This window comes from Leptonychotes weddellii, chromosome 9 (assembly GCF_054177405.1).
Source record: "Leptonychotes weddellii isolate Sample4059 chromosome 9, ASM5417740v2, whole genome shotgun sequence".
Classification (NCBI taxonomy): Eukaryota; Metazoa; Chordata; class Mammalia; order Carnivora; family Phocidae; genus Leptonychotes; species Leptonychotes weddellii.
In genome coordinates, this window is record NC_138377.1 from 35,408,807 (window position 1) to 35,419,450 (window position 10,644).

The 10,644-nt window shown below is 47.5% G+C and overlaps 1 long non-coding RNA gene across 2 annotated transcripts; it reads left to right on the forward strand.

Annotated features, from left to right (window-relative positions):
* The first annotated feature begins 3,236 nt into the window (after nucleotides 1-3,236).
* LOC145723418 (uncharacterized) lies at nucleotides 3,237-9,971 on the forward strand. 2 transcript variants are annotated; one of them, XR_014148441.1, is made up of 4 exons: nucleotides 3,237-5,260; nucleotides 5,496-6,174; nucleotides 7,496-7,772; nucleotides 8,624-9,971. It is a non-coding gene; the product is annotated as an uncharacterized LOC145723418 (long non-coding RNA). The 2 variants fall into 2 exon arrangements; XR_014148440.1 differs by having other exon boundaries at nucleotides 5,908-6,174.
* Nucleotides 9,972-10,644: the final 673 nt, after the last annotated feature.

A 10,644-nucleotide genomic window follows, 5' to 3' on the forward strand; every position in this document is an offset into this window, starting at 1 on the left:
TTCTGGAATTTCTAATATTCTCCTAAATAAGCCAAAGAAAACAATGATAAGCATTGAAAGTACAACCCAATCTTGTCACAGAATATGTATTCTATTGTAACCCTGTTTATGAACACTTAATAGTTTCTCTGTGGGACAGTTAAGCTGTAGTAATTACCTCATGGTTCTGTAATCTGTATGTCTCCTCCCACATGACATTTGTACCAACTAAGACTATTGCGTATTTCCAGACAGGATGGAAGAACTACCTGGCCCATGTGGACTGATGCCACTTCATGTTACATTTTCTTTTTCTTGATTACTTAAAGACATTTATGAAATTTCTCACAAGTCTGGAGTCTGAATTTTAGAGTCTAACTTAAGGAGAATAATATTTTATAAGGACTCACTAAATCTAAATCACTTTAATCATTGAGCTGTTTCTGGAAAATTGCTTTTTAAATAAACTGGGAAGGAACTGAGATTCATAGCTCTCACCCTCACACTGCCTCTAAATTATAATTCCATGGGCAAATTATACAACCTCTCTGCCGTATTTTTATAATAGGGATAATTACTCTTTGTAATAAGGATATTATCTCCCAAAGTTCTGAGAACATGAGTGAGATCAGGCTTGTAAAATGTTAAAGTTTCTTGAGTGAGGGATCCCATAAAAAGTGTAAATTATTAGTATTCCTTTTATAGGCCTTTAATGAGTTATCGACCTGTCAATGATGAACCTGCCTCTTGAAATATTTCACTTCTTTTTTTTCAGGCTAACTGGGTGACATAATCAGCTCTTAAATTTTCCTGGAGTACTACTTTTAGAAGCTTTAAAATTTAGTCAAAAAACCCCCAAACAAACAGAAAAAGCAACATTACCTTCCTCCCAAACACACATGCATTCCCTAAGACTATCTAGTGTTTACATCTTTATCTTGACTTTCTATCGACTAGATTGATTGAACTTAATAAACCATTTGGGCCATCAAAGCCTCAAGTGCTTTGGGTTAGCTGAAGTATTACAAAGTCCACTAGCTTATTAGCAGTAAACCCTAATGTAGGAAAGTGATTAGAAATAAATTATTTACTTGTTGTCATCTTGGTTATGAAATCATTCTACTCATCTATAGTTTCAGTTGCTAGTTTGTGGATTGTTCTTTTAAATTTTTGCTCATCCAAAATTAAAGATTTTTGAGACTCTGGCTAGAAACAAAGCAAAACTAACACTTATCTGCATATCACAATCATTAAATTCTTTAGTAATGTTCTGGAACCTTATTTGGCTCAAGAGGATGTTTGAAGATAGTTCCAATGTTTTCAATTTGCAGAGTGGGAGAAGAAATTTCTAAAAATTGAGTCTACTATCTGATCCTGATTACCATACATAGTTGTCTTATATTTTAAAGTTTATTTTATGAGGACAAGGGGTTCCGGGCTGGCTCAGTCAGTTAGAGCATGTGACTCTTGATCTTGGGGGCCCTGAGTTTGAGCCCCACCTTGGGTGTAGAGTTTACTTTTTTAAAAAGTTTATTTTATAAGGATAAAATACATAAGTTTTATGCAAAGGAAGAAAAAAACTGAAAAACTGAAAAACAACCCAAATCTGGGATCTATGATAAACAGACTAAATGGATTGACAGATATAAAGAAAAGTAAGTGAGGAATGCATGTGATGGTGTGGTAAGGTTGCTCCTCTTGGACAGTGGGCCCATGTGGAGAAAAAGTTTCTGGAACTGAGTCACTATTGAGAAGTTCCTTGCAGAGTTACATGAAAGAAAAATATTTATATCCATCTTGACAGTGGCACAAAGAGATCTGGGTATAGTTCAGTGGCTTGGGTTTGGTTGACTTCACCTCTTGAACAAATCTGAGGATTAAACATTCACAAATGTTCCTAATATTTTCTGAACAAGGAAGTAAGATATTAGCACTTTTTTTTTCAGTGCTGTATCTACCATTATAGCATCTGTCAGTTAGCCTTAACTTTAAGCCTTATGGAAGAACCAATACATTCTGATTTGAGAGTTTCCCCCACATGGTAAAAATAAAATGTGGAATTTCAGTAACTGGCATGAAAAATTTTGGTAGTACCCAGGAAGTTTTCAGAAACTAGAGCTTTTACATAATATGGAAGTTTTAATGTTTTGAAGGTTCAGTAAATTATGTAGTGCGTAAGAGTGAAGTCTAAATTACCCACTCGGAAGAGTAACCCTATAGCACACATGTCTGGATCCATGTATGCAGATGGACAGATACACTTCATTTCTCCTGGGAAGTTGAGTTCTAAAAGCTATCACTCAGAACAGACGGTTTTATGATTACATAAAAAGAAAAGGAAAGATGACAGAGTCATTCTAAAAATGAAAGTCCTTTTGGAGTATTAACAGCTGAAAACATTACAACTTGAAGATGTGAAAAAAAATCAGCTTAAAACTACAAATTAAAACAACAACAACAACAAAACTTGTGCAGAAGGTTTGAAGCATATGGACACCCACCCAGTTTGTGAGGAGGGCAATGGGAGCCCCAGACTTTAGCTTATTAAAGATGACCTTTCCCCTCTCTAAAATTTCAAAGCTGACGTTTCAAGTGCAGAGCAGACTGTGTGCCATATGTAACATGACCTCAGCTCCACTCTGCCCGAGCACTGATGCCATCACTAATGAGAGGTGAAAGGTCCTTTTCTTGCAGCTTTTTCAGAAACCCACCAACTCTTGCCTGTGAAGTAAGACTCCTCCCTCCCTCCCTCACCATCCCCTTGATTTCAAGCGAACTGCATTTAATACACAGCCTCAAAACACTTTTATTACAGGTCGATTTGCTTATAGCCACAGCCAAATGGCAGGATGTACAATCATATGCAGAAGAAAATATTTATTTTGACTCAGAAGGCAAAGGGATTAAGAGAACATTGTATTAACCTTGCCTTTCATCTATGTTTTAAAAGGAAATTCTCCAGAGGCGTCTATTGAAGTTCTATTTTTTTTATAAAGACTATCAAAGACTTTTAGGAGGCCAGGTGTGTGTTTATCTGAGGGGAGGGGAGAAAGGGAAGAAACTGTATTGAGGGAAAAGGCAGCTTCACAAGGCTGCTTCAGACTGCAAAGATGTTCGTGCAGAAATCTGTTATAGGCATTCCTAACCAGCCAGCTCCCCCCACCCCCACCCTTTTTTTTCTGCTGCTTGGAAACAAAATAGCTTTTTTTCCAAGCAGGTTGTTATCATATTCATGGCATGGTCAATTTCCGTTTGCCAAGAAAATATTTAAGCTGATCAAAGAAATTAGAAAATCGGATGAATAGAAACAGACGTTCCCGCAAGAGAAGTGTTTCTCAATGTGAAGAGGCAGGCGGATTGTAGCCAGGCCACCCAGTTACTCCTAGGAAATTGCTCTCTTGCCAAAGGCGGAACTACAGGGCCACCTAAATTCTACTGGAAGGGCTATGGAAGAGTCTCTACTCCCCAAGAAATTCACGTGGAGACTGGAGCTTGAGACTCTCTGGTGACAGACGTGTAAGGAGAGGTTCGGTTCTGGTCATCTATGTAAAAACCAGGAGGGCCTTTTACTACATCCGTTAATACAGAGGGACCTTTCAAGACAGAAGATGAGGGACTTTGGGATCCTTTTGCTTTGCTTCGCCTTCTTTATTACGAGCACGGAAAGACAAGAACACATTTTCCTTTGTAGATGGCAGAGGAGAAGTATGTACTTTTGGAATGGAGGGATAGCAGTTTCTCCTGAATTCATATAAATTCAGTTTTTAGATTTGTGGGTTTGGGTGGGGAATGGTTGACAGCAGTTGTCTTCGGGACCCTCTGGTCTCTGAGTGTGCGCCCCGGCTAACTGGTGACGGTAAATAAGAGGGTCTTCTCTTCGTTGTTCCTGGGCAAGGCGCGGCCAAACCAGGTGAGGCCACTTGCTGCGAGGCTTCGATTTGAAGATTGGTCGGCGTCCGGGTTTCCTTCTGGAGAATTCACGAAACCGAAAAGCCGGCCCCGCTCCGGGCAAGGGAATCCGGAATCGCTCCGCTCCCTGCTCGCCTCGGGGAAACTGGGGCACCTCAATCGTCAGTGAAGCGAGACCGACCCTACCCAACACCTCCAGTTCTCTGAGGAAGAAAGCGAGGGGAGGATGGCCCTGAAAGAAGGCAACTGTGGGGAAAGCTAAAGGAACCCAGGGAAGATCCCTTTCCTGCGAGTCCGGCTCGGGGCTACTCGGCGCTGGCAAGGCCACCACAGGCCAGGCGGTTCCCGGGCGGTGGGCCGAGAATCCGCCGGGCCAACTAGCCCCTCCCCCCGCGCGCCCCTCACCCCCGGGACTCAGACGGCAGATTTTCTTTTCTTTTTTGTTTCAGTTCCTGCCGGCCAGCCCGGGGATCCTTTGCCAGGAAGACAGCGCCCTCTCTCTCCTGCGGCCGCGCCCGCCGCGCCTGGACCCCCTCCCTGCTCCGCTGACCTCCGCGCGCCTGCTTTTTGCCCCTGCCCTCCTCAGCCCGGTCCCCTCCTTCACGCCCCCGCGAATAATCGCCTCGGGGAACAACCCACGACAGCGGCGGGGTCCGAGGCCTGCGCTTGGCGGGGCAGGAGCGCCCGACCTCTGACTGCAGCTCTGGGCGGAGCTGTCCCCGGCGCAGACGCGGCGCCCGAGAGCTCTCGCGTGGCCCCAGGGAGGGGTTCCGGGCGCAGGCGGTGGGACCGGAGCGAGGCCTGGCTCCCCCGCCTAGGCACTGCCCGCGGGCGGGCGGGGCTGCGAGCTCTTTTCCGCGCGCGAGCGCGCACGCGGCGACTTGGACGCGCGCGCGCACCTGGCAGAGCGGCTTATCCCGGTCCGCAAGATCCGCCGGCCAAAAGTGGACCTGGATCTGCAAGCCGGTGATGGGAGGGTGGCGAGTGAACTTGAGTGGAGGCAAGGAAAGTTCTTATAGCCTTGTTCCAAGCCCTAAACGCGTCCCTCGCGGTCTGCCAGCTCTGGAAACCTCACCCTGCGGGCTTGCAGAAGGGCACAGCCGCGGTGTTAGAAAAGTTGTTGCAAAATTCAAACCCAGGCGGGTGGGCGAGACGCGCGGAGGGGCATGAGTGGGCATCTTCCCAGCACGCTCCACCCAGTATTTCTTTCCACACAGCTCAGAGGACTAGGGCTTCAGACAAATGCCGCTCGGCCCATTCAGAGCGGAGGCTGTCAAGCTTCTGTCCGCAAACATCTGGATCCTTTAGAACCCAATGTATTCGTGTGGGACTGCAAAAACATTTCCTATGGCGTGGATTTGCACCGACACAGGTACAGGCCTGAAGTACTTTCACACACCTTCCCCCAAACTCTCCTTGCGCCTGGGAGCCACAGGGGTAGTTCCCCTCGAGCTGACCCGGCTCCAGCGCGCAAGCAGCTCTCAGAAATGCACTAATTGAGTCGCAAACCACCGCCGCCCTAACAAAGCGATCCATCTCGGCAGCTCAGCGCCCAATTTGTCCACAGCACTTTCTTCCGCAATTCAGAAGCATTATCTTGTTTTTAGAAGTATCGCGGCAGAAACGTGGCAATTATCCTAGGCTCGGGTTACGCTAAATGGCTTTAGGCTGAGAAATGGAAGAATACAAATGCCGAGAACGTGCTGATCGCCTCGCTGCGGGGCCTGGACCAGGGTAGGGTAAGCTAGGGAGATTTCGTAGGGGTGGGGAGAAGGAGGTCTAGGGCAAGTTCTAACTCTTGGTTGTCTCTCCCAATGGCATCAGCCAAAAAGAAGTGTCGGCCCTTTGTCCCTAGTGATTAAAGATTCTGAGCGATGGACCCTCGGAGGTTGAAAGAGAAGAGGGTCATATCCTGGCATGACCGGGCCTCGGCAGAGTTTCAGGCACTACTGGAGTAAAGAAGGGAAGAGACGTCGAGGGTCAGCGAGAAAAGATGGATAAAACTCCTGTTCCTCTTAGGTACAAGTACGCTAAAATTGGGGAGGAGGGAATTGCACTGGGAGAAAATAACTACGAGCAAAGAGAGTCGGCTCTGACGAATGGGGAGAGGCTTTCACTGCTGAACGAGGGTCAGGCCTGGCCTGGGAGCCCAGGCAGACGCTGCATTTTGGGAACCCGCGGGAACTGCAGAGGCCCAGAGACCACGAAGCATCGCCATTATCAGGAGAAGGAAAAAAAAGAAGAAGAAAAAAAAGCTTTTAAGAATCTTCATCTCTGTCCACCAGGGTGAGTTTGGGCCTGGAAAATGGGAAGAAAAGAAAAAAGAGAGTAGCAAAAGGCGTTCGGGTGCGGCGCCGGGTGTGCAGACGCCTTTGCTAGCCCCAGCCGCCCAGCCCACAGTGGTAGCCACGCTGTGCGCGTGTCTCTTTCTCATTCTGCTCAAACCAGCCCCCACATCTTGAAGTAATCAGCAGCCGAGAAGGGACTCGTCCCCCTGGCATCTCAGGTTAAAGGAGGAGGTCCAGGAAAATGTGGTAGAGCCATTACAAGAAACCCGAGCCGCAGTCATCAGGGACTCCAATTGCCATCGCATTAGGATTGATTAGAGACCAGCAGTACCGTAATGACCCGGAAAGAGGGGCAGCCAGGGATTATTAATATCAGAATGTGCCGGGGAAGTGCGGTGGGAGGGGGCTGAGGGGAGGGAGGGAAGAGTAACGTGGGGAGGGAGAAGTTTTAAGTTACTAGGATTTATATATAAGTGCAGGCTTACCTGAAGAAACTGGATAGTCACTGAATCACGCAAACAATAAATCTAATTGCATCTTAAATTTCAAGAAGCCTGATTTTGGGGGGGTGGGGGAGGAGTAAAATCATCGTGAAAACCAGGCCAACATCTTAGTTTTTATGAACATGTAGTTATATAAAATTGTAAGAATCTAAGGGAAAAGATGGGGTGGGGGTGCTGGATGTACACTTTCCTTACCAGGGGGCCTCTTAAAAAAGGATTTGGGGAGTGCAGTTTTGGGTCACTTTGGGTCTTCTCTCCAGGGCTAGGGGGTAGTGGAGTAGACATTTTCTGCAGAGTCTGTAGAGGTGTAATAACCAAAATTTTAATTGAAATAGTGATACCTAAGTAGTGGCTTTTGTTTTTTGTTTTGTTTGAGACACCAGTGATCAGGATCCCTAAGAGATGTAGAGAAGAGAGTGGTTTGTCTCCTTCCTTGGACTGTGAGCCAAAACAAATCAGCCCCTGATGGTCTGGGCTGAAACGCAGCTCACTGGATAATTAACTCCATCTTTCCAGTCCACCCTAACTGTTTATTTAGTGTCACCCTGCATTACCGTCACTAGCACTTTCCTCTGAACAGGAGGAGCTGCAGGCTTTCACCTCCCAAAAGGAAATTCTTCTTAGCTTAGACAGATGCGGTATTCAGAATGTACATTAGTTGAGAAAAAAGTTGATTGGAAATTCAGTGGAAGATAAGGACTCTTGAAGATTTTTTTTTTTTGTAAATTTGCCCTAAGATGATATTAATAAAAAGGTGACAAGAGTGTCTTCAGTTCTTAAGAATGGATTCTTATAACACTCCCCTTCATTTTCTAGAAAGGTGCTTGGCATCTGGTGTCGAGTGGCATCTTCTGGCTCAAATATGGTCATTGGTGAGTCCCTCAGCCACAGCCTTCTCAGAACGCAGCTGAAGGCGGCCCTTTCCGTCCAGGTGGCCAGCCCACCTTCTTCCTCCGCCCTACCCACGGGCTCCCCCACGTTTTGTCGACGCCACCGCTTAGCTTAGCTGGTCTCCAGGCTGAGCGCGATGCCCCTGCCCGGACTTCAGCGTTGACTTGCCCCGCGCCAGCACCCTCTGTCTGTGAAACCTCAGGTCCGCGGCAGAAAGATGCAGGCGCCCGGAGCCTGGCGGAAGGGAGGAGACCCGGCCAGAGAGAAATAAAGAGATCCCGAGGGTGTGCGAGGGTGTGTGTGTGTGTGTGTGTGTGTGTGTGTGAGAGAGAGAGAGACAGACAGAGACAGAGACAGAGACAGAAGGACAGAGAGAAACAATGAGATTGAGACAGTGAGGGAGAGAGGGTGAGAGAGATAAGAGAATAAATGAGAAATGAGAAACGAGGTTCGCACACAAAATAAACGAGTTTCCTCTTTCAGAATGAAAAGAGAGAAGTTAGAGGGACACACAGAGAGAGACCAGACGTGGGAGGACACACACAAGGGAGGATAAGCTCTCCAAACCCACAGCCCAGCCCTGTCCTCCAATCTGAGTTCCCTCGCAGCGCTGTCTCTCAGTGCTGGTCTTCGTCTCCTTTCCCCGCCCCTGGGACAATGCGGAGCCTGTATTTTCAGGAGCCGCGCGGGGCGGCAGGGTTTTTAGCAGCAAGCCGGGCTAGCAGCCCGCTCTGTTTGTCCAGGTGTGGGCGGGGGGCGCCGGTCTCCTGGCGTCTTGGGCTGGCGCTGGATTTTCTCACCAAGGAAGTGGGAGGCTCTCCTCGCAGCTTCCCGCTTCCAGGAGAAAACTGCCTCTTTCCATACATACATAAATATATTAGGGGAACAGACAAATCTTCATTGTTCAGAAATAAGCTGCGGAGGCCGGCCGGCTCCCCTTGGCCCTGCCGAACGAGGTTGGAAAGGAGGGAGGGAGAGAGGCGGGGGCCGCGCGGATCCGGTGTCACGTTGCAGATTCCCACTAAAGATAACGAAACGTGATCTATTTTTCAGAACAGCAAGTGGATGGGAAAGAGCCTTGACAACACAAAACTCATTTACTAATGGACTGGTTTTGAGTTTCTCTTCTCGGGGTCCGCAAATCTCCCTGCCTGAGTCCTCGACCTATTCAGACCTCGCCGGGAGCACGGTCCCCCAGGAGGCAGGTGGGCGGCTGCTCCGGCGCCGTGCTGGCCGTCGCAGCCCGGGATCCCAAGGGTCGAGGGCACCCGGCGTTTCCAACCAAGCAGAGGAAAAAGGTGAATGTTGTCACTGCAGCCAGGATTTGGGGAGTCTCCGCACTGCCCCAGAACGACGACGCTAATTTATTGAAGGAACACCTCCCGATGCTCTTCCCTTCCAAATATCTGTAGGTAGAGTAAGATCCCCGCTGTAGTTCTTGATGGCGAAGGAATGCCAAGAAAGCGGGCCGGGAGCCCCAAAGCATCTCTCTCCAAGCCAGAAGGGGAAGCAAGTGGGTTCCACACAGAGGTTTTCAAACCAAGGCCTTATATATCGACCCAGCCGAGAAACCCCACCAGCAGCTAGTGCATTGGCCTTTTCCAGAAACTGGTTGTGCGCACCCGGCGGTTACCTGCACTGAGGAGGCACAGAAGAGCCGAAACCAGGCGTCGGGCGACGGTCGCCAGCCGCGTTACCCTCGGGAGCCGCCGAGAAGCAGCAAGGGCAGCAGCTATAGTTGCTCGTTCCCTTTAAATCTCCGACGCATCTCTGTTTTTCGTGTGATTTGCATTGACAGCAAAGGTTTTAAGTTACTAGAACAACTCAAACCTTTCTGTGTGCGATTTAAAATGGATCATTTGGTTTATGTGGTTTGTAAATTCATGTCATTTTACCTCTTTTAGTGGTTTTCACTGAAAGGCTCCATTTTGGGAAACCTTATATATCCGAGCCAACAATTAACATTTATAACAATTGGTTTCCCTAACCAAGGGATCGAAATAGTAGGTAGGCTCATTGGTACAATGCGAATAGCACCTCTCCTTTCTAGTCCCGCGATCTATTGGATTAAACGCAAGGAGAAAGGCTGGTGGGCCCGGGCACGGCCTCTTAGGACTAGCACCACAGCTCATCATCGCGGTGCCGCAATCGCGGCACCCACGCGGTCATCTCCCCAGTTGTCGCCAACGTCTCTCACGTCCTTGTTCCTTTTGAAGAAAGATGAAAAGAAGTGGGCAGAGAGGTCTGAGGAAGCAGAAAAAAAGGTGGTCATATTGGTGTCTAATTGCCATCTTTCTGCTCCTCGTCATCCCCTGTAAATTTATACCTGCCCTTATTTGTCCAAGCTACGGCTCATTTCCTTATACAAAATTGTTAATTATAAAGTACACCCCATACTCAACTTACCGTTTGTCTTTTAAGAGACGTGGCTGGACTTACAGACCCTCCACCCCCTACACACACATTTTAATTCTGCGCACTTGCTCCAGACTTGAGGGTATTAACTGATTTTTAGAGCGGAGTTTAAGCTTCCGTTCTGGTCCTCATACAGCTGCCATGTCAATAAGGACTATTCCAAGCAGAGACGTTCCTTCTGGCAGGACACTGCAGCTCCTTAAGACTTCATCTGAAACATCATGAGCACTAAAATAAGACGGCGAGGGAAAATTACCAGACACATGGGCTTGGGCTCAGCCGTGCCAGGCTTCCAGTTTAGAAAGTAAGTCATTGGGCACACCATATGGTAAGGGCTCTTTTGAAATAATACGCACCAAGAAGAAGAAGAAGAAGCAGAAGCAGAAGAAGAAGAAGAAGAAGAAGGAAGAAAAAAGAAAAGAAAAAGAAAGAAAAGAAAAATAAGAAAGAAAAGAAATATTATGCACCCATTACATGGATTTTTAAAACAATAACTCTAAAGGTAATGAAATATCAGCATCTATTTCCAAGGTCTAATTGCATGGGATACTGCAGAATTTTAAGGATGCAAAAATGCATTGTGTGGGAGTTCAGGGGAGAAGCAGCTTTTCTCTACTTGGTACCTCTGGAGAGATAGCCAGGACAGAAGGGTGAAACCC